A 19891-nucleotide genomic window follows, 5' to 3' on the forward strand; every position below is an offset into this window, starting at 1 on the left:
AAGCTGGCTATCTACGTGGGTCCCTTGATCCCTTATTTCTTCTTCAGATTTCAGGGGATTACCTCCTATGTTGTAGTTTGCTGGTACTCTGTTTTTTCCAAAGGGGATTACTACGCATTTTTTTGCATTTAGCTTGAGACCATGGCTTTGACACCATGCATCGGCCTTTTTTAGGCCCTTCTGGAGGATCTCCATGTCGGCCAGAGACTCTATTATAGCACCCAGTTTGCAGTCGTCCGCAAACTTAGTCAGCCACAGTCCTTCCGTGCTTGCCTGTACTTCTGAGAAGTATATGCCAAACAGGAGGGGCCCCAGGACAGAGCCCTGAGGCACACCACTCATTACTGGTCTGGATTCAGTCATAGATCCCGCTAGTCTTACTTTATGGTATCTGTCTGAGAGCCAGTTTGCGATCCATCTTGTGACATAAGGGTTTATGCCCAGGCTGGTCAGCTTATCAATAATACCCGAATGGGGAATGGTGTCAAATGCTTTAGCAAGGTCAAGGTAAGCCATGTGTACCTCCTTTCCCTTATCTATAGCCTGAGTAACTGTCTCAAAGAAATTCACCAGGTTCAGGAGGCATGATCTGCCCTTGACGAAGCCGAACTGTGTGGGGTCCAGTGACTGGAGGTTCCCAATCTCTCCATTTATGAGTTCCATAATGATTCGCTCCATAGCCTTACACATCAGACTGGTCAGGCTTATTGGTCGGTAGTTCCCAGGGTCAGTTGTGGCCCCACCTTTGTGTAGCAGGACCACTGTTGCCATGTGCCATTCTCTGGGCACATATCCTGTGGAGAGGCTGAGACTGAGCAGAGTATTAAGATGCGGGGTTAATTCCTTTTTTAGCTCGCGTATGACACAGCCTGGGACACCATCTGGTCCCATGGAGGCAGTGTTTTTAGCTTTAGATAGAGTCTTGTTAACCAACATATCAGTAATAATTGGACTTACACAATCCCCTGGAATGGTAATAGGCCCTTTAGGTGGTGAGGGGGGGGGGGATTTGCACTGAACCTGTCAGCTAAGATGTTGGCAATGTCAGAAGGGTCAGTGTATTTTGTTCCATTTTGTACTAGCTCAGAACAGACCTGAGCGCTGCCATTTAGGTTTTTGATGTAGCAATAGAATGCCTTATGGTTATCCTTGGCATCCTTGGCAACTTTCTTTTCAAAATTAGCTTTAGTTGACTTGATAAGGGCCCTCAGTTTCTTACTAATGCTGATCAGGGATGATTTTTCTACTTGAGATTTGGCCATTTTTTGTATAAGTCTCCTCCTTTTATTGTAAAGTTTGCTTATGGCCAGGGTCCACCAGACTGGTTTCTTCTTGCTTGAGGAAGGGGTCTTGGTTTTATTTGGGATAGCACGGTCCATGCAATCCTGAAGATGCATATAGAGTGCTTTGGTGTAGGATTCCGCATCCTGGATATCATTATCCTTCTGCAAGGGAATAGTGAAGCTTTCCACTTCGGATGCAAGTAGTTTGAAGTTTGCTTTGGAAAGGTTTTTGACTATGTTTTTTTGACTGAGGGAGGTGGAGGGGTGAGGATGTCCAGGATTATCAGTTTGTGGTCGGATCTGACCAAGGAGGGAGTGATAACGGGTGTGGTACAGTGGGCGCCCATATTTGTGATGATTAAATCCAATATGTTGTCCCCTCTAGTGGGGGAACATTCTAGTTGTTCAAGGGCATTTGAATTTATAAATTCTATGAATCGCTGAGCATAGGAGTTGGAACATTGGTAGTTCGCCCAGTCTATACCAGGGTAGTTGAAATCACCCAAGATTATTGTGTTAGGTAGGACCTTTATATTTTCCAATGTCTCAAGGAATGCAGAGTGAACATCTTGGGACATGGTGGGCAATCTATATCCGGCTATGACTTGAAATGTGGTTTTGCCTGCTGATAGTTGCGCATGGATGATCTCTGGGGCATCATGCTGCGCTACTAACCTGGAGATATGGGTATCCTTGGTGAATATGGATACACCTCCGCCCTTTGTACTGCGATCCGGTAACTGAGGCTGGAAGGTATGATATGAATTGTAACCTGGCAGTGCTGGGGTGCTCTCTTGAGCCTTGAACCAGGTTTCTGTCACTGCACAAACATTGATTTTCTCCATGCTGAGGAGAGCCTTGAGTGTGTGCATTTTGAGGTTGAGACTTCTGGCATTGAGTAGCATTGCCCTTAGTTTTTTATGCCTTGTAAGAATAGACTGCTGCAAATAACTGACACAACTCGTGAATAGCACGAGACCAGCTACTGTTATCCAAAGTGCTGATTGTCTTTTATCAGTGGTGCTGAACTATTGCACTTTCTTATGTCTGTGTGAAAGGTAATTGATGAGTCAGTCAATACCTGGTCATTGAAACCCAGGAGAGCTTATTAGTATGACTCATTCTAGTGTTGCAAAGTATGTTAGGAAGAAGATCTCTGTGATGTCTCTCCTAAACAATTTACATTGAGTAAATCTGGTTATTTTAGTTAGTGCACTTTCACACATATAGCCTTTATGGAAGCCATCTTGGATACCAGTGAGCACTGCATCAGCTTTCAGGAAATTATATAGTTGGGGAGAATCATTCTTTAAGAGATCTTGACTAATAACCTTTGAAGATAAATGTGTCCATTTCATCTCTTTGCCTATTTTGTGTAGTGGCAGGACTTTTTTCATGGTTTACACTCTACTGCTTCTTTAGGGAAGTGATTTTCTAGAGAAAAGACTAGTGTCCCTACACATTTGTGTGAGCAGTCTGACATCAGTTACCAGAAATCTCTGACAACTCTACGATGCTTTTTTCTACTTTCTTTTTTCCTACAACAAGCTCAGCTGAAAGGGAAAAATGAGTCGTGCAACCCAGTTGTATTTTTATAATATATACTCTTTGTAATGGACAGGAAGGTCTATAGGAAAGTATCATTAAGTACTGTTATACAATGGAAACATTTTACTTCTCACTGAATTGCAGTGTGCACTAAGCAGGAGGTAAATTCTATTATAGATTATAACTTACCACAAATTCAGTAACTGCACAGGAACAGAGATCAGTACAGCCCAGAAGTACATTAAAACTGTCATTTTCTTTTCTCCTACCTGAGGAAGTGCTCTTAAAATGAAAGTTTATCAGATGAGCATTCACTACTGTAAACAAGTTTAGGTTTAGTTTTGAAATACACCCATTCTGAGAGGTTGCAGGTTGTCTTTGCTAACCTGCCATGCTTACAGTGGCACAAACTAAGTTCAGTGATGCAGTCCTTAAGTAGTACATGTTGATAACTCACCCCAACTAAGTGATATCGGTGCACAGAGACAAAACTGAATGCCAGTTATATAATGGCATTAATTGAAAAAGGTTAGCTTTCCTTTTTAAAATAATTTCATCACATAACAGCAGTACCTCAAGCCAGAGTAAAAGGAAATTCTTATTTGTCTCATGGTAGTTGTGAGCTCTAGTTTAGACAATTGGGCTGTGCCCTTAATATTGCCACTCAGTATGACTAAAACATGAAATACCCACTCCCTGCTATAACATGTTGGCTACCTGTCTTGGATCTTATCTACAAGGTGATTTTCAAATTCTTTACAACTGCTAGTAAAGACATCAGGCTTGCTATTTTTCTGCTCTCTGAAGTATTTTGAGGGCCCTAAGCTTTGAGTCATTAACTTTGCTTTTGTTTTATTTAACTTTGTTTATCAGTATACAGCACAGATTCAAGGGAATCTGTAGCAAGTTCTTCAAGGTGTAAAGTTCACAAGTGAAAACAGATACAAAAGATACATCTCTGCTTATGCAAACGTAGTATTTTCAGATAGTATTAATACTGAAATGGTAGAATATTACACCTGATAAGAAACTGAGACATATTTGTTCTGCATAGGGTATCATGTAATTAGTTTAAAGTAAGGAAGAGAAATGAGACAGTGAGTTACATTCATAATGAGACAGTGAATTATAAAAATTAGCAATACAGTAAAGAAGAAAAAGAATATGGGTCAAATGGAGAGAGAGATTTGAAAGCCAGTAGGAAGCAGCAAAAAATAGTGTTGAAGGAGTGGCACTAGGTCCAAAGGGTGAAATGATCCTTTATCTTAATTTTGAGCTCTCCTTGACCTCTCAACCAATTGGGGACAAATTTCAACAGAATTAGGGACAAGCCAAGAAAAAATCAGGGAAAATCAGGGACACTTTTAAATTATTAGTGCTATTAATTTGAAGCATTGACAGAATCAGAGCATATGAATTAATGCACATTTTCTGAAGTAAAAGAAGTTTATAACTCTTAATTATTGTCATTATTCATTAAGTGTAATTCAGCATCTTTCCTCCAAAATTCACTAGTTTTAGGAGGGATTAAGAGGGACAGAGTTAAAATTTGAGTCAAAATCAGGGACTTCCCTGAAACTCAGGGACAGTTGAGAGGTAATAGTTTGACTCCTTTACCTTAATCCATTTTGTTAAGACTTCGTTTGTGTAACATCTAGGGGATGAATTTCCTATGTGATTCATATGCAAGGTAATTTAGGTTGGAGTGTGTGGAAAATTGTTTCTCAAAACATTTATGGTATTACTTATTTTGTGGGGAAGGTTGTTATAGTTTTCAAGGTAGCATGAGTGCATTTCCACTAGAAATGTGATATATTAAAGAGGGAAATGCAATAATTCAAGAATTCTTTACCTAGGAGTTTGGAGGTACATTTTCAGCAGGCATCATTGGAAAGTGATCTGTGAAGGCATCAAGCAAGAGTCCCACTTTTAATGGGCTGTGAAGTGTCTTGATACCAGTTCAGTTTAACAGGTTATCTCATATGGGTTCAGTTCATTCTGGTAGAATAATTTTGAGAGTTAGAAGTGATAGTGTACAATGAATATGTCACTATTTATTTTATAATTCCTGTCAGTTGTGCAGGTGTTAGTCAAGACACATCACACAAGAGCAAATGCAGGTCAAGCAATGGTACATAACTCCAGAGGACAGAACCAAACCTACGACCATGCATGTGAAAGGCAAACAATCAAGCATTGTGCCAGAGATACTGCAGAAGATCAGGAAAGGCTACTACATACACAAGTAGATGTATACAACCAAAACAAATGTGTAATAGAATGCATGTATGTTACAGACATATTCCATGTCAAAGGCAACACACAGCTGTTAATGTGTACGTATTTGTGTCAGTGGCATAAATGGGATGTGCATGAAATCAAGGTCAATAGACATATATACACCAATGACATGTAATAATATGTTAAAATATATAACAGTACACAATAATAAATATAGCAGGTTGTGCACATGGATGTGAAAAAACTACACTGTGTAAGACATAAGTAGAATGAAAACAAGGATTTATTGCAAACAATAGCCAGCAACATGTGTGAACATACCCCACTTTGTAAAATGGCCACATATTTGGCACATGTTCACTGTGTCAGATTAATAAATAGCAATGGTCAGTAGTTTTAACAAAGGCAAACATAGATGCAATAAAAATTAGGGACATGTTAAGGTGGGAGGGAGGTGGACAACCTGGGACCACATCGTGGTAAAGCAGGATATGGCAAGTTAAAAACTGCAGTTGCCCACGCATATACTGTCATGCAAATGTCAACTAAAGAAATGCATGTGTATGTCAACCACACTGCTCATTATGCAACAGAGGACACCTCTGTGAGCATCATTTCAGCACATCTGCAATACATCACTGAATGCTCACTTGTCAAAGGTACATTTCTGTGTCAATATGTATCTGACTATGTGCATAAATTCATATGATCATAATGTGTACAACTATTTATTTTAGGTGTACACCAATAACACTACATCCTGGGTGTGTAAAAGCTACATACAACAAACATGTTGTAATGGACTGTGACAGAATGTGTAATCTGTAACATTGTGGACAGATTAGTGTTATCCTGATGTTCAAAGCAGTCAGATAAGGAGGACTGCACATAGACACAATATACTTGTATCTGATCCCACATTACAGCAGTATTGGCAGACCATGACAAAACACTAAATCATGAGAGTGGGACATCATGACAACTGTCATCCAAAAATATGTGGAATGACATACTTGTATGCTGCACATACCTGATATGGCAAATTAGACATCTAAGGCACGTGACATTGTTAGTGTTGGACTATGGACAACATATGTTGTTTGTCAGCTGTCTCATTAAGACACATTTTTACAGGCTGCTTGTTACAGCAAGATTAACAGGTTAGCTGCCACAATGCATGGACCATTGAATGTGTGTAGACAGTGTAATGTGTTATTGTGTGCCATGATTACATTGAAAACAAAGTAAATGTCATATGATAACACATAAGCATGAAAGGTATATGGTATGCATGCCCAAGATGCATATATAGTCCAAGCAAACAAATGTCAATCACATGTTGGCAGCAGAACACAAGTGAAGCACACAGACAATGCCTACTGACTGGGGGTACTCGGCTCATGTGGCTCAGACTCCCGAATGATCTCATAAGCTATTATCCTGAATGAATTCCACATAGCCTGTGGCATCTCATGGAAGAAGGTCCCCATCATGTCCCTCAGAAGACATAGTTATGACCTTCCTGATCTCCTCCTGGAAATCATCTCTATCATGGCCGTGATGATGCTTCATTTGCATTGCAGGCAGGATGTCTCAGGTAGGGGCAGGTCCAGGGTCATCATCATCATCATCAGCAGCAGCATCATCTTTGGATGTTTTGGGTAATAGCCTCACACGTGCACATCATCATATTCAGATTTGTGAATATCACCAGGTACCATGCTTTGTAAAGATTAACTGCAAACCGCAACAGCAAAGAAAACAAAATGTCTGTCATGCTGAACACTCTCATGAAAATCAGAGTATAACACAATATCATTATGATGAAAATTTACGCAGGGACTGAGTCACATACATTATGGACAGAGTTACCCATGGCCCTATATGTAGTACTCCTAAAAAGGACAACATTATTTTTTCCTGAACAATTCCATATCTTAGACACATAGACACACACACACACACACACACACACACACACACACACACACACACACACACACACACACACACACACATGCACATCATTAGGTTTCTAACAATGTATAAATGGTCAACAAACATATTTTCCTGTCTGTATTCAGTGATTTATATAAGTGGACATAACGTGCCATTGTATAAATAAGGAGAAAGTTAACAGACACTATTGTGGACAATAGGCACACCATATGAAAACTGTCTGAGACAAGTAGCATGATGCTGAACACTCATAATTATAATAAGTACAACACTAAGAATAACATATGTTCAAGCAAAACAACTGTAGACATAGAATGTAATATATCTGTTAATAACAGTATTGCATGTATACAGCTGTATGCATTCACTTCAGAAACAATCAGGAATCAGAAGGCTTACAAAATAAATACTTTGGAACATGCTTGCTGATTACAAACTACCGCTATCAAATGGGTACCCACTGGTCAACCTAGGATATAGAAATGTTTTTTAAATAAACCAACCAAGGGGTTGGAGACAGAAACAAAACCAATGCTGACTTGCAGGGTGTTGTCATTATGAACTGCTGCTATCAAAAGGGTATTTGGACAAGTGACAGTAAACCTAGGCTATAACACTGTTTTTACAAACACACCCATGGTGTGGGAGGCAAGTGCAATATCAATGTTGAACTAAAGGTCATGCTCTACATTCTGCAAACAGCAGTGCTAACACTGTCATCACAGACTCCTGTTCACTCTATGAATAGGCAGGTTATGCACAACAGATCAATCATCAGAAAACACAGACAGACTTACAAGTGCATGTCAAACTATATCATAACCAATCATCACAACACTTACACTTGTATGTAAAACACTCACCTTAAAACCTGTGTCAGATACATACAACAAACTGTCGTTTACATTGCAGATGTTTTCTTAAACATACAAAATAAATCAACACTATAAGTTTTATACACAGTTGTAATGACAGCTACCATTCTCTGATTTCACTTACCTTACCCTTACTGATGCATGATGGGTATTCTTGTATTGTAAACAACCATACAAGCCCAAAAACAGTGGAATATGCATCTCAGTTCATAATATACATAAAATATTCAACGTACCTCTCTTCGTTCACTGCTCTTCAAACCTGTGCACCTACTCTATGCATATCACTCTGTTTCAATTGTGGTCCTCATTGTCTGAAATTGAAATTTTTTCCTCAAATAACAAATATGAACATTTCACAACACACTCTGTTGACTGTTAATCTAAAGAACATTAGATGAGCACAATTTCCAATTGACATTGCAACAATCAGGTGTTAACATGTTTAAATACAGATTGGAAGACATGAGATTCAAATTCGTAGATGCAACCTACAGCCATACTTTAACTTTGAGACCTATCGTCCTACCTGATGCTTCCTAACTGTAAAAAAAAACATGTTTTCCTGACAGAGAAAAGCGTTAATGTGATGGCATCATCCTGATGGAGGATGGTCTACTAATAATGGTCTTGGCTTAGGAATGCAAACTATAAATATGCGCTGCTCATGTAGCTAATCTGTTTTTAAATTACATTCATGTCAGCATTGTGTTCTTAAAAATTAACAGTAATTGATATAATCCATTCCTCAGACAGTCTAACAGTTTCATGTAAAATATAATTTGCATGAACAGAACCATACCTGTGGCTGTACATTATGAACACTGAAAGGTATGTTTGAGGACCATTGTTCCTTGTTAAATTGCACATTACTGGTTAAATGTATACATCTTCCCTACCCTTGATTGCAACTATTAGTCTGCCCATCACAATTCCTTAAAACATATAGGTTAATTATTTTCTACTACTGACTTCAGCATTTCATGACAAAATAGACCACAGCATTTTAAAAAGTATACAATATTAACCTAAAATTGCTCAGAAATATAACAGGATCTGTCAAGATGTACTGCCCCTGTTAAATGGCTGATGTTAATGGAATGTTACAGATTACAGATATATCAGTAGGAATTTGACTAATAACAGTCACAACAATGCTCAAAATGTAAATTGGTATCAGTAAGTGCAAAATGCTTTGTTAAAAGAATGTTATAGGTATATGAAATCAGAAATAGCAGTTTAAGATAATTGTGTCCCCTTTGAAGACACATAGCACACAAAATGTAGACATGCTATAGCCTGCATCCTTACCAGCTGAGCTATGACTCAGCACATACTACTCATAAACAAACAGGTAATGCTCTTGAAACACTGTTGTTCAGAACTGATGTTATTAGGCCATTACAGATCATTGCGTTATTCATAGAAAGACTGGATCAGTGAGTTGTTACCATGCACAATAAAAACCTTAATATAAACTATTGCAATATGAATTTAAAAAAATGATATGGGTGAAGTTAACCAGGGTAACAGGTTTTCCCATGTGGTTTGCAATGCACAACACACCAAAATGTATACATGCTGGCTAGTTGCTCTACAGGCTGAGCTAATATTCAACTAGGCTGTAGACAACAGGTGCTGCAGGTGTTTCTTAGTAATCTCGTGATGAACTGCAGAATACAGGAAATGCCTACAATTTTAACACCTCTCATAGTGAAGACAAATATTTTTATTTATTTATTTTATTTATTTATTTTGCATTTGTTTACTGGGATAGTCCAACTGGGTGAAACCCATTTTCAGTGGAGGCCAGGGGAGAAAAGCTTCACATACAACAATGATAATTTAAGAAGGACATACAGCAGTTTACATATACATAAGATAAACCTAAGCATAGGATATAATATGATAAAGACAGGGATACACACACACACACACACACACACACACACATATATATATATATATCTATATATATATATATATATGTGTGTGTGTATATATATATATATATATATATATATATATATATATGTATACACACACAACACACACACACACATACACACACACACACACACACACACACAAAACTTAACTATATGCAATACAATACAATTATTCACTTTTTAATTTTGATTTAGTAAATACAATGCTTGACTGGCAAATGCTTTTGTACTCATGTACTTTGGAGTATACAGTTGGCAGTAGCTAGCATCTATAAAACTGAATATCTGAATGTTTGAGATATAAGAAGGATAATATCTGTATTGATTTGAAATAAGGCATAGAAAGCAGGTAATGGTAGAAGGAAGAAGGAAGGGGAATTGTAAAAGGCAGAGGGGATATGTAAAAGACAGAGATATAACTTAGTTTGCCACTAAGATTATTGTTGGGGTAGAAATAAAAGAGTCTGTGCTTCTTAAGTGAAAATTACTTTTGATTTAGGAAAGAAGGGGGAGTATAGTAATATTTTAGTAAGAAGGTAAGTTAAGATGTCATAATTATAAATTAGTGAGACAGGAGAAGTAGTTAGGTTTCACAGTATTATTACTGTGGGGAATTAGGTATATTGTAGAAGAATTATGCTAATCTGGATTGTTGCATTGACATAACTATGCACTAAATAAATGGGGTTTAAGTAACTTTTTTTAAATTGGTACTGTTAGAAGTAGTTCTAACAGTTTTTGGGAGACAGAATTCCAGATTTTGGCAATGTGGTTAAAGAATAGCAAGAGTCACCTGCAGTATTCCTAGCTTTACTTACTTTTAGAAGTGAGTTGTTAATAGAGCGTAATACTTGGTTATTGGTATATAGTTCAATTATGTTTTGGAGTGCAGGTGTTTTTTCTGGATGGGAAAGAAGTTTTTGGGCTATCAGCTGTTTATAAACTCGTAAATGGGGAAGTTCCATTCAGGGGAGTTAATTCAGGGTTACACAGTGATATGTTCAATATGAAGAGTCTGTAGCAAATTTTGTAATTTTATTATAACCAGCTTCTGGTTTTCCTAGGTCAGTATTTTTTAGGTTGGTAAAAATGGGCAAAGCGTACAGGAGGGTTGAGAGAAGGTGTGATCTTGCTATGGATATTCTAGTATTGTGGGTTAGAAACTGTTTGTTCCTATAGAGTGTGCTTAGTTTTTTATTTACTTTCTTCATAGTTTGGGATATGTGTATATCTAATTTCATGTTGTTGTCTGTAATGACACCCTGGAGTTTTGTAGAGGTTACTGTAATAATTGTATTATTTATAGCTTTAATGGAAGAAAGGGGATGGGGGGTCAGTAGGTCTAGTAGGGTGGAAATCATAAGTTTTGCTTTATTGGGGTTTAATATGAGCTGTGCTTCAGTAAGCCAGGATTCGATTTCAGAGAATGATTTTTGGGTTATATCTTCGAGTTCAAGCATGGATGGAGCAGTACATATAAGGGTGGAATCATCAGCATATTGGACTAGAAAGGCAAGAAAAGTGACTTTGTTAAGATTAGTAGTAAAGAGTATAAAGAGAAGAGGGCCAAGAATAGAACCCTGAGACATACCTAGTGTGATTGGGAGTAGGGGGAGAGTTTTTTTCCCATTTTACAGCCTGTTGGGGGTCCTGTTAGATACTTTCTGAACCATGTAAGTGTTGACAGGCTAAGACTGAGGTATGGCCTCTCATTTTTACACTAAATAAACTTGTCAGTATACTTGTGTAGGAAGAATGATGCAGCTAAGTTATGTCCGTATTTGTCTTCCACCTTGTAATTGTCCAATAAGTGGTACAGTGGGAATATAATGGAAAACTAAATTATGCAGTCATCCTCGGCTAGGCACTGCAAACATAAGTGATGCACGAAACAATGGCTATGTGAAATTATGTTGTTAGATGTTGTAAAACATATGTACATCTTCAAAGGCTATAATTAAGGTTATTATTCAGTTATTAAATAAAATAACAACATGGATATCCATCTCATAATCAAGTGGCAGTTCATACAAAGTCCACTGAATTATTCCCATAAACTAATTTCCATAGCAGCTAAAACATGATTATAAAAACATCTATATGCTATATATGGTTCAAATAGTGGAACTATAATGGAAAAGTATGACATGCACAGTCAACTGAGGACTGGGTGCTATAGGCATCAGTTTTGCACGAGGACGGTGGCTATTTGAAATGATGTAGTTAGATGTCGTAAAACATGTGCAAATCCTCAAAGGCATAGTAAGGTTATTATTCAATTATTAAATAAAATAACAACATGAGTATTGGAGCCATAGTCAATAGGGCAGTACATACAAAGTCCACTGACTTATGCCCATGAGCTAATTCTCACAGCAGTTAAAGCATTGTTATAAAAAAGTGTATGATATATATGGGTCAAATAAATATATGTAAAATATGTAGGAATACTATGGAATACATAGGACATTGGTACTTACTGTAAGTATCTATGGGCTGTCTCTGTCGTTGACAGTCCTTCAAAGCTCAGATGCATGCCTGTGATGTAAGTCATCAAAGCAGTGAGAAAGCTGCATTCCAGTGTGGTAGATCTTTATCCTCTTTCAAAGATTCTTCGCGATCTGGTTCCACACATCAGTCATAGCGAATTTCCTGGTCTTGACTCTCATCCTCTGCTCTAACCTGGCATATATAGTCAACATCTGTGTCATCCCCTCATTGGTTCAGTTGAGTGCATAAACATGTTGCAGCCTCCTTGAAGTCACCATCATGATTTTCAATTAGTAGATTACTGAAAAACAGAAAATTATGGAAATGCTCACTGTAATACGCCTCAGTTTGCAGTTAGCAATGGTCTGATCATTAAAATGTATTAAAATCAGTATCTGAAAGTGGTACTGATATCATGTTCTCAGATTTTTGGAAGATAGTGGGCATGTGCCACACAATACCATTTTTTTCAATACCTATTGGGTGTTTACACAGTACACCTGGATCTTTCGGCACATGATGGGAATTTACATGGATGTGCTCTTATGAGATTTAAAAACCTTGAATTTGAATTAACCTCATTAATTATGTATGTTGCAAATTGTACTTGAAGCTGTATAAACACAAGGTGCACTTTGATTCTATGAGTTTGAGTGAGAGGTGTATTGGCAACTAGTGGAATTCCTGTAGTGGTAATTAGTACATCTGTAAACATTAACCATTTCAAAAGGTACATATTTAAAGTCACATTTAATGAAAATGTTAATTTTAACAGAAGGTCTTAAAAGCATCTGCAGACATGTTTTCTGGAAATGTATGCATATAAGTGTTATTCATCTAAACATTTTTGTTCAGTCCCATATACAGTTGTATAGTGAGACTTCTACTGCAAATGATAACAATGTATGGAAGAGGATTTATGGATTATCCACAATTCTTACTGGAAATTCCTTGCACTCCATGGTCTAACTACAGAAACTGATGCATTACTATTGTATCTGTATCTAGTATATGATGCTGATATTATGGATAATTCTTAAATCATGATTCCTAAAACAGTGTGTTATAACATGTGCTGCTGCTGTTACAGATATTTCTTCCAATGCTTAACAAACGTGTTACCACTACTGTCTCAATTTACTATGGATCTGTACTACCTATGGACCTTAGGGTATTCTAACACTTTCCGTAAGTTGTTTAATTGTTAAGTGATGTAGTATTTTAATGTGAAATGCAAGCAGACTGTGTTGGCATAATGCTGTTCTATTTGGACCTCCCTTCAACATATATGTAATGTCAGGTGTTCTAATTCCAGCCACAAATTGTACAGATATTACAAGTTATGCAGATTTTACAGAGGTTGCATGAAGCCATTGTTGATTCTTTACAGTTGTCATGTCAGTATTTCTCACAGATAATGTAATAGAGATGTTTGCATTGCACAGAACTACGTAGTGTTTTTTTTTTTTTTTTTGGGACATATGCTGTTTACAGAATCAAATGTGTAAATGTACTCATCCATGAATACTATCATGTGCATATCAATGTTTTCCAGATGGCCAACTGTCCTAGGGTTGGTAACTTTTCCCCCCAAGAAAATAACACCATAATTGATTCTCTCTGAAAACATAGAAGAAGACTCCTAGCCCATTCAGGGGATACTGCATGGAGAAATTAAATATGGACAGACCTCACTGACATGATCAGTGCACTTGGATGCCACAACCAATTCAATGAGGCCTGTAGATGTCACTGCTTGGACATGATTCTTCATGCAAGCAACAGAGTGACGTCTTATGAGAGATCGAGGGATGCCACCGGTGGTGGACCACCTCTGGTCCTCTCCGATGACATCACAATTTTTTTGACATCACAGCATATAGCAAGAAAATCCCTTGTGGTGGGACTGAAGCTGGTGTTCCAGGATGGACATGTTTATGTTCAGTACAGGGATGAGTATTTTGACATTCACTGCATATTGCTTCAGCATGCATATTCGTGTATTCCTGTGTTTGATTTAAAACAGAGTTGAGCCATGAACACACTTCCACACAGAGTGAGGATGACGAACATACATATAATTGCATGTATTGGTAGATCTGAGTTACAAACAGAGCAGTGCACACTACATTTGTAATCTGTATTGCATTAATATTCACAGGTCCATCTACTTCATGCCTACAACAGGAAGCAGGTAAGTGTCTCTATACTGTTACTGTGCACAATACCTTGTTAGTGCCAAAATCTCATGTAATAGCACTACTGTCTACTGTTATTTTTTTGTTTCCCTAACAATTTACACTACAGGTTCGTCCAGTGGATGGGAAAGCCACACATTATCAAGTGCAGAAAGAACAGGTATATTCCATTTGCATTGTCAGAGCTTTCAACTATGTTTAGCATACATGATGACTGATATCTTTGTCAATCTTTGTCAGTACAGGTCCTTCAGGGGTACAGTTGCAGCATCTATCACATGAGTATTTACATCCCATATTACTGTGTTGTATATGTGATGTTGTCAGTATTAGTTTTGGTAACTACATGACTGCGCTGTCTTTATCTTAACTTCCCACTGCAGAATCCACAGTACAAACCACAACCTCTACACAGCAGGAGTCCTCAAGTGCACATAAGAGTAGTAAGTGGATGTCACACCTTCTGTATGTTTTAATTGTGTTCACCTGGTAAATGTTGTTAACAGCGTGATCTGTAATGTCCTTTTATTCTCTACAATAGTTGAAGTTCAGCACAGTGGAACAATGATGACATCCTGTGAGTGTTAGCCAGGTGTGTTGTTATGTTTTTATGCATCACATATGTCATGTATGTTGGCCATGTTAATAGATTATATAATTATGCTATGTACATTCTGTGAAACATACATACAGTATACTGCAAGTGAAATCAGAAGTATTTGTAATGTTACAGTGAAATTCATATGCCAATTCACTTTTATATTCATCAGGTGCTATAGGAACACTGTCCTGATCTGTGTCTTTGTATCTTGCAGCACATCAACTGTCTTTATCATCCAGCAGCCCATCAAGCAATCATTATGCTCATGATGTGTCTCAGCCTGGTAGTATGACCCCTGGCACAGAGGACCTTGATTTGTTAGGATAGTCCATACATGAGATATACACTAATGTTGCACCAGATGTATCCTCAGATGTGGAGGTCCACATGTCGACGAATTCGGAGGATGATGACATAGTGAATGTTGAACAGGGTGAGGCCATTGGTCAACACACCACAGTTGGTAGCTCTGCTGCTGGCAGATTCACACAACAACCAGACAGAGGGTGATGCTGTAGACATAGACGAGCAGATATTGTACATGGCCAGGTGTCAGAGGGTGTCCACCTCCTGCTGCAGGCAAATGAATGGTCATTTCAGACATCTGTGCACTTGCCCATGCCACATATTGTATGGCACACCAGCTATGCATCATACATGAAGGACAGGAGTGTAGACATTGTGAGATCATGCTGCACTGGCTGCTTAGAATGAGATTCTGCTAGCTGTGGCACAGTCAATGGAAACCCTGACCTCTATGGTACTGCAGTAGTGTCATACTACCAGAAAGATTTTGAATTCCATGACTATACACAACAAATTGCAATCTATAAGAGACAGGTTGGCTGTCCGTGGAACCACCATTGCCCATCAGGAATCCCTGTCTGTGGTCCAACCTGCACAGATGTCAACTGCTGGCACATCTGCTGAAGTCCCATCAGTCATAAGGCCTTTGAAGATCAGAGTGCAGGTGATGTGTGCTGTATCTTTAAAAAAGCATGTCAAGGCTATACGTGCATGTATAAATTCCAGAAATGTTCAATCCCCAGTGCCATTTTGTAAGAGCAGCCAGAGTGAGAGTATGTATGATCGCAGTTGTAGTTTGTATATAAGTTACTTAAGTTAAAGTCAATAAACTTCTATAGTGATGTGTTTGTATAAAATAAAGCTGCTTGAACAGAACCAATGAATACTCTTCTATTGTGTCCAAAATAGGAGAGTGACATGGTGTCAGAACCGAGATCATAGTGAATAAAATCCAGAGCCATGAGGTACAGAGATAATAGCGAAGGTAAAACTAAAAGAAATGAAGACAAAAAGGCCAGAAAAGAATCGAAGGTAATGAGTAGTTGCATAAATTGTTTCTTTGATAGAAAAGATAAAATGGCATTACAAGGGCACAAACCACATTATTAAGCAAGCGGAAGGCACAAAAAGTCTGTTAACTAAAGGAAATGTTTAAAATAAAGGTATTTGATGAAACAGTTAACAGTAAAGCAAAACAAGCATGTTTAAAGCAAGACGTGTGTTAAGAGCAAAACTGGGCATGTTTAGAGGAAAACGAGCACAAGAAAAGTACACTGGGCTTGAAAAGGGATTAAACGAGCAAAAAAATATAATAAGGGCAAAAAGGGCACATTAGGCAAAAATAAGGTGACTGCATCTGTTTTGGCATAACTACGACTCCATATTGTATCAAGGGCATAGCTAAAGTTATTTGAAGTATCTCAAAGTGTGTAAAAGTGCTTACAGTGTGTGCTTATTATTGTGCATGTATTTTGAAGAGTTTATTGTGTGCAAAGTGCAGCTATTTTGTGAAATACAGTCAAAGTATAGCCATTTCAAAAAGTTTCTTGTGCTTGGTGTGTCTATCTGCAAAGTGCTGCCATTGAAGAGTGTTTCTTGCACTGTAAAAAGTTGCCTAGCACCCGCCATTTTGGTGACATTTCAGTTTGCTGTTTGCAGTTATTTGCAAAGTGTCACCATTACAGAGTGTTTCTTGCACTGTAGAGTTGCTTAGCAAGGTACTGCCATCTTGGGGACATTTCAGTATGCAGTGTGCAGTTATTCGCAAAGTGTAATTACTTTGAAATGTTATTGAGTTTAGGGCAAGAGATGTCCAGTTTATTTGCATTGTGCAGTTATTTGATACACTGATAAGAGGTGCTTTCTTGCAAAAAAATGATATTACAAGAGTATTACAGTGCCCGAGAGTTTATTTCATTCACATTGTAAAGTTGTTTGAGTTGTTTCTTAAAATGATGATAAATAACTTTAGCAATGCAAAATAATATTACAAGAGTGTTAAAGTGCCTGAGAAGTTTATTTTGCAAAGTCCACTTATTCAAAGGTACTATGAGTTTTTCCATTAGCATAATTTCAAAAAGCCCAAAAGGTATAAAGACATTGGACAAAGTTACAAATACTGGCATAAGTTTCTGGCATACATGCATGTGTGTATGTTTGTACTTATTTGCAAAACCCTTCACTGGTATATGTTAATATGGCAGACAGATTTCGAAAGCCCCTGCCACTTGTATTTGATCAGAATATTGCAGAGAATTGGAGACTATTTGAGCAAGAGTACAATATTTTTATACAAGCAGCTTCGGCAGATAGAGATGCATGCACCAGGGCATTAATTTTGCTAAACCTAGCTGGGCCAGAGGCCATATAAAGAGAGCGTTCATTTGTGTACGCACCTGCAGTATATAAAGGAGAAGGTGAAAACCATCATATTGTTGTACAGGCTGAAGCAAGGGAAGACCACAAGTGTTTGAACCGCAAGTTGAGAGAAATGTGTAAGCCCCAGACAAATATTACATTAGAGAGGCATTTTTTTACACAAGAGATCAGAAACCAAGGGAAACATTTGCATCTTATATAACTAACCTGGGAAACAGAGCTAAAATGTGCCAGCTTGGTGACTTAAAAAAGATGAGTTGATGAAGGATAGGCTTGTGTGTGGTATTAATAGTGCTGCTGTGAGAAAGATTTTACTTTGTGACAGTGATTTAATGTTGAGCAAAGCCACAGAGATTTGTCAAATCCATGAGGTGACAGAAAAACACAAGTATACTTGCCAGTGACAAGAGCATGGTTTCAATTGGCTCCAATTGTGGTGCAAATCATAAGTCTAAAAGAGGGAAGTGCTTAGCATTTGTTCAGCAATGACACAAGTGTAAAATATAGGACCATTTCCAAATGTTTTGCAAATCAAGTAAGCCTCACACAGGTGTAAAGAAAGGTCATACAAAAAAGCAAGTTGATCAAGTAGAGCTGAAACAGTCAGCTTTCTATGTAGATGGTGTGTCAGTGCTTCATGAAAGAGCTGATGCAGTGAATTTACTAACAAGGAGCAAAGTGTTTTGTACTGTCTGGATTAATGGGAGATCCACAGAGCTTGTCTGGATTAATGGGAGATCCACAGAGCTTAATGTAGACACTGGTTCAAATTGTAATGTTATATCACCTGACACATTTGCTGAAGTGAGAACTAATGAACAACTAAATGTAACCAGTAGTGTGAGACTTGTTGCTTATGGAGGTGAAGAAATTCAGACTGAAGGTTCAGTGATGCTTTCATGTTATTTGGCCAAAAACTGTTACAACTTGTTTTTCTATGTAGTCCGAAGACCAGTGCAATCTTTAATGGGTCTCAAAGATAGTTTGAGAATAAATCTGCTTTCTTTTCCTAAAGAAGTTCAGCATGTAAGTGCATTTCCAAGTTTTAATTTTTCTGAAGCCATTTTCTCAGAGTATGCTGATGTTTTTGATGACAAGTTGGGCAAACTTCCAGGTGTGTATTCCATGAAGTTAGACCCAGAGGTCACTCCAGTAGTCAGACCAGTAAGAAGAGTTCCGATAGCTATGCAGGATAAAGTTAAGGCTCAGTTGGATAAAATGGTGCCGTAAGGTGTGATTTGTCTAGTCACAGAACCAAATGAATGGGTGCCATCCATAGTAGCAGCTCACAAAAAAAGGCTGAGACAAAATCAGAATATGTATTGACCCAAGAGATTTGGACAAAGCATTAAAGAGACCCTATCATCAGATGTGCACAGTCAAAGAAGTTGCAGCTCTAGTACCGAATGCCACTGTTTTCTCTATCTTGGATGCAGAGTTCATTTTGGCAAATGATGCTTGATCGCAAATCTTCATTTCTAACTAATTTTGGTACTCCGTTTGGCAGATACGGATTCCTAAGGTTGACATTTGGAAAAAATTCTGCAAGTGAAGTCTTTCTATGTGCAATGGAGCAAATTGTTTCGGGTTATCCTTGTACCATAATAGTAGATGATTTATTGGTTGGAGGCAATGGCGAAGCAGGGCATGACAGAAACCTCAAGAAAGTTCTAGACAGAACACATAAAGTGAATTTGAAGCTCAATCCTCTGAAGTGCAAATTCAGACTTCCAGAAGTTACCTATGTAGGTCATTTGTTCATGAGTACAGGCTTAAGACCAGATCCGACCAAACAAGCAGCAATTCTTGAGATGTCAGCATCAGATAATTTACTAGCTCTATACCATTTCCTGGGCATGGTCTACTATTTAGGCAAGTTTATAGCAGACATCAGTGAGTTGACAGCACCTTTAAGAGAGCTAATGCACAAAAATGTTGCATGGTCATGTCTGGATCAGCACCAGAAGGCATTTGAAGACTTTAAGCAGAAAATTGCCACCCCACCTACATTAACATACTATGATGTGAACAGACCAGTTACTCTTTCCTGTGATACTTCAAA

Source organism: Protopterus annectens, chromosome 7.part0 (genome assembly GCF_019279795.1).
Source record: "Protopterus annectens isolate FY-2018-M chromosome 7.part0, PAN1.0, whole genome shotgun sequence".
Taxonomy (NCBI): domain Eukaryota; kingdom Metazoa; phylum Chordata; order Ceratodontiformes; family Protopteridae; genus Protopterus; species Protopterus annectens.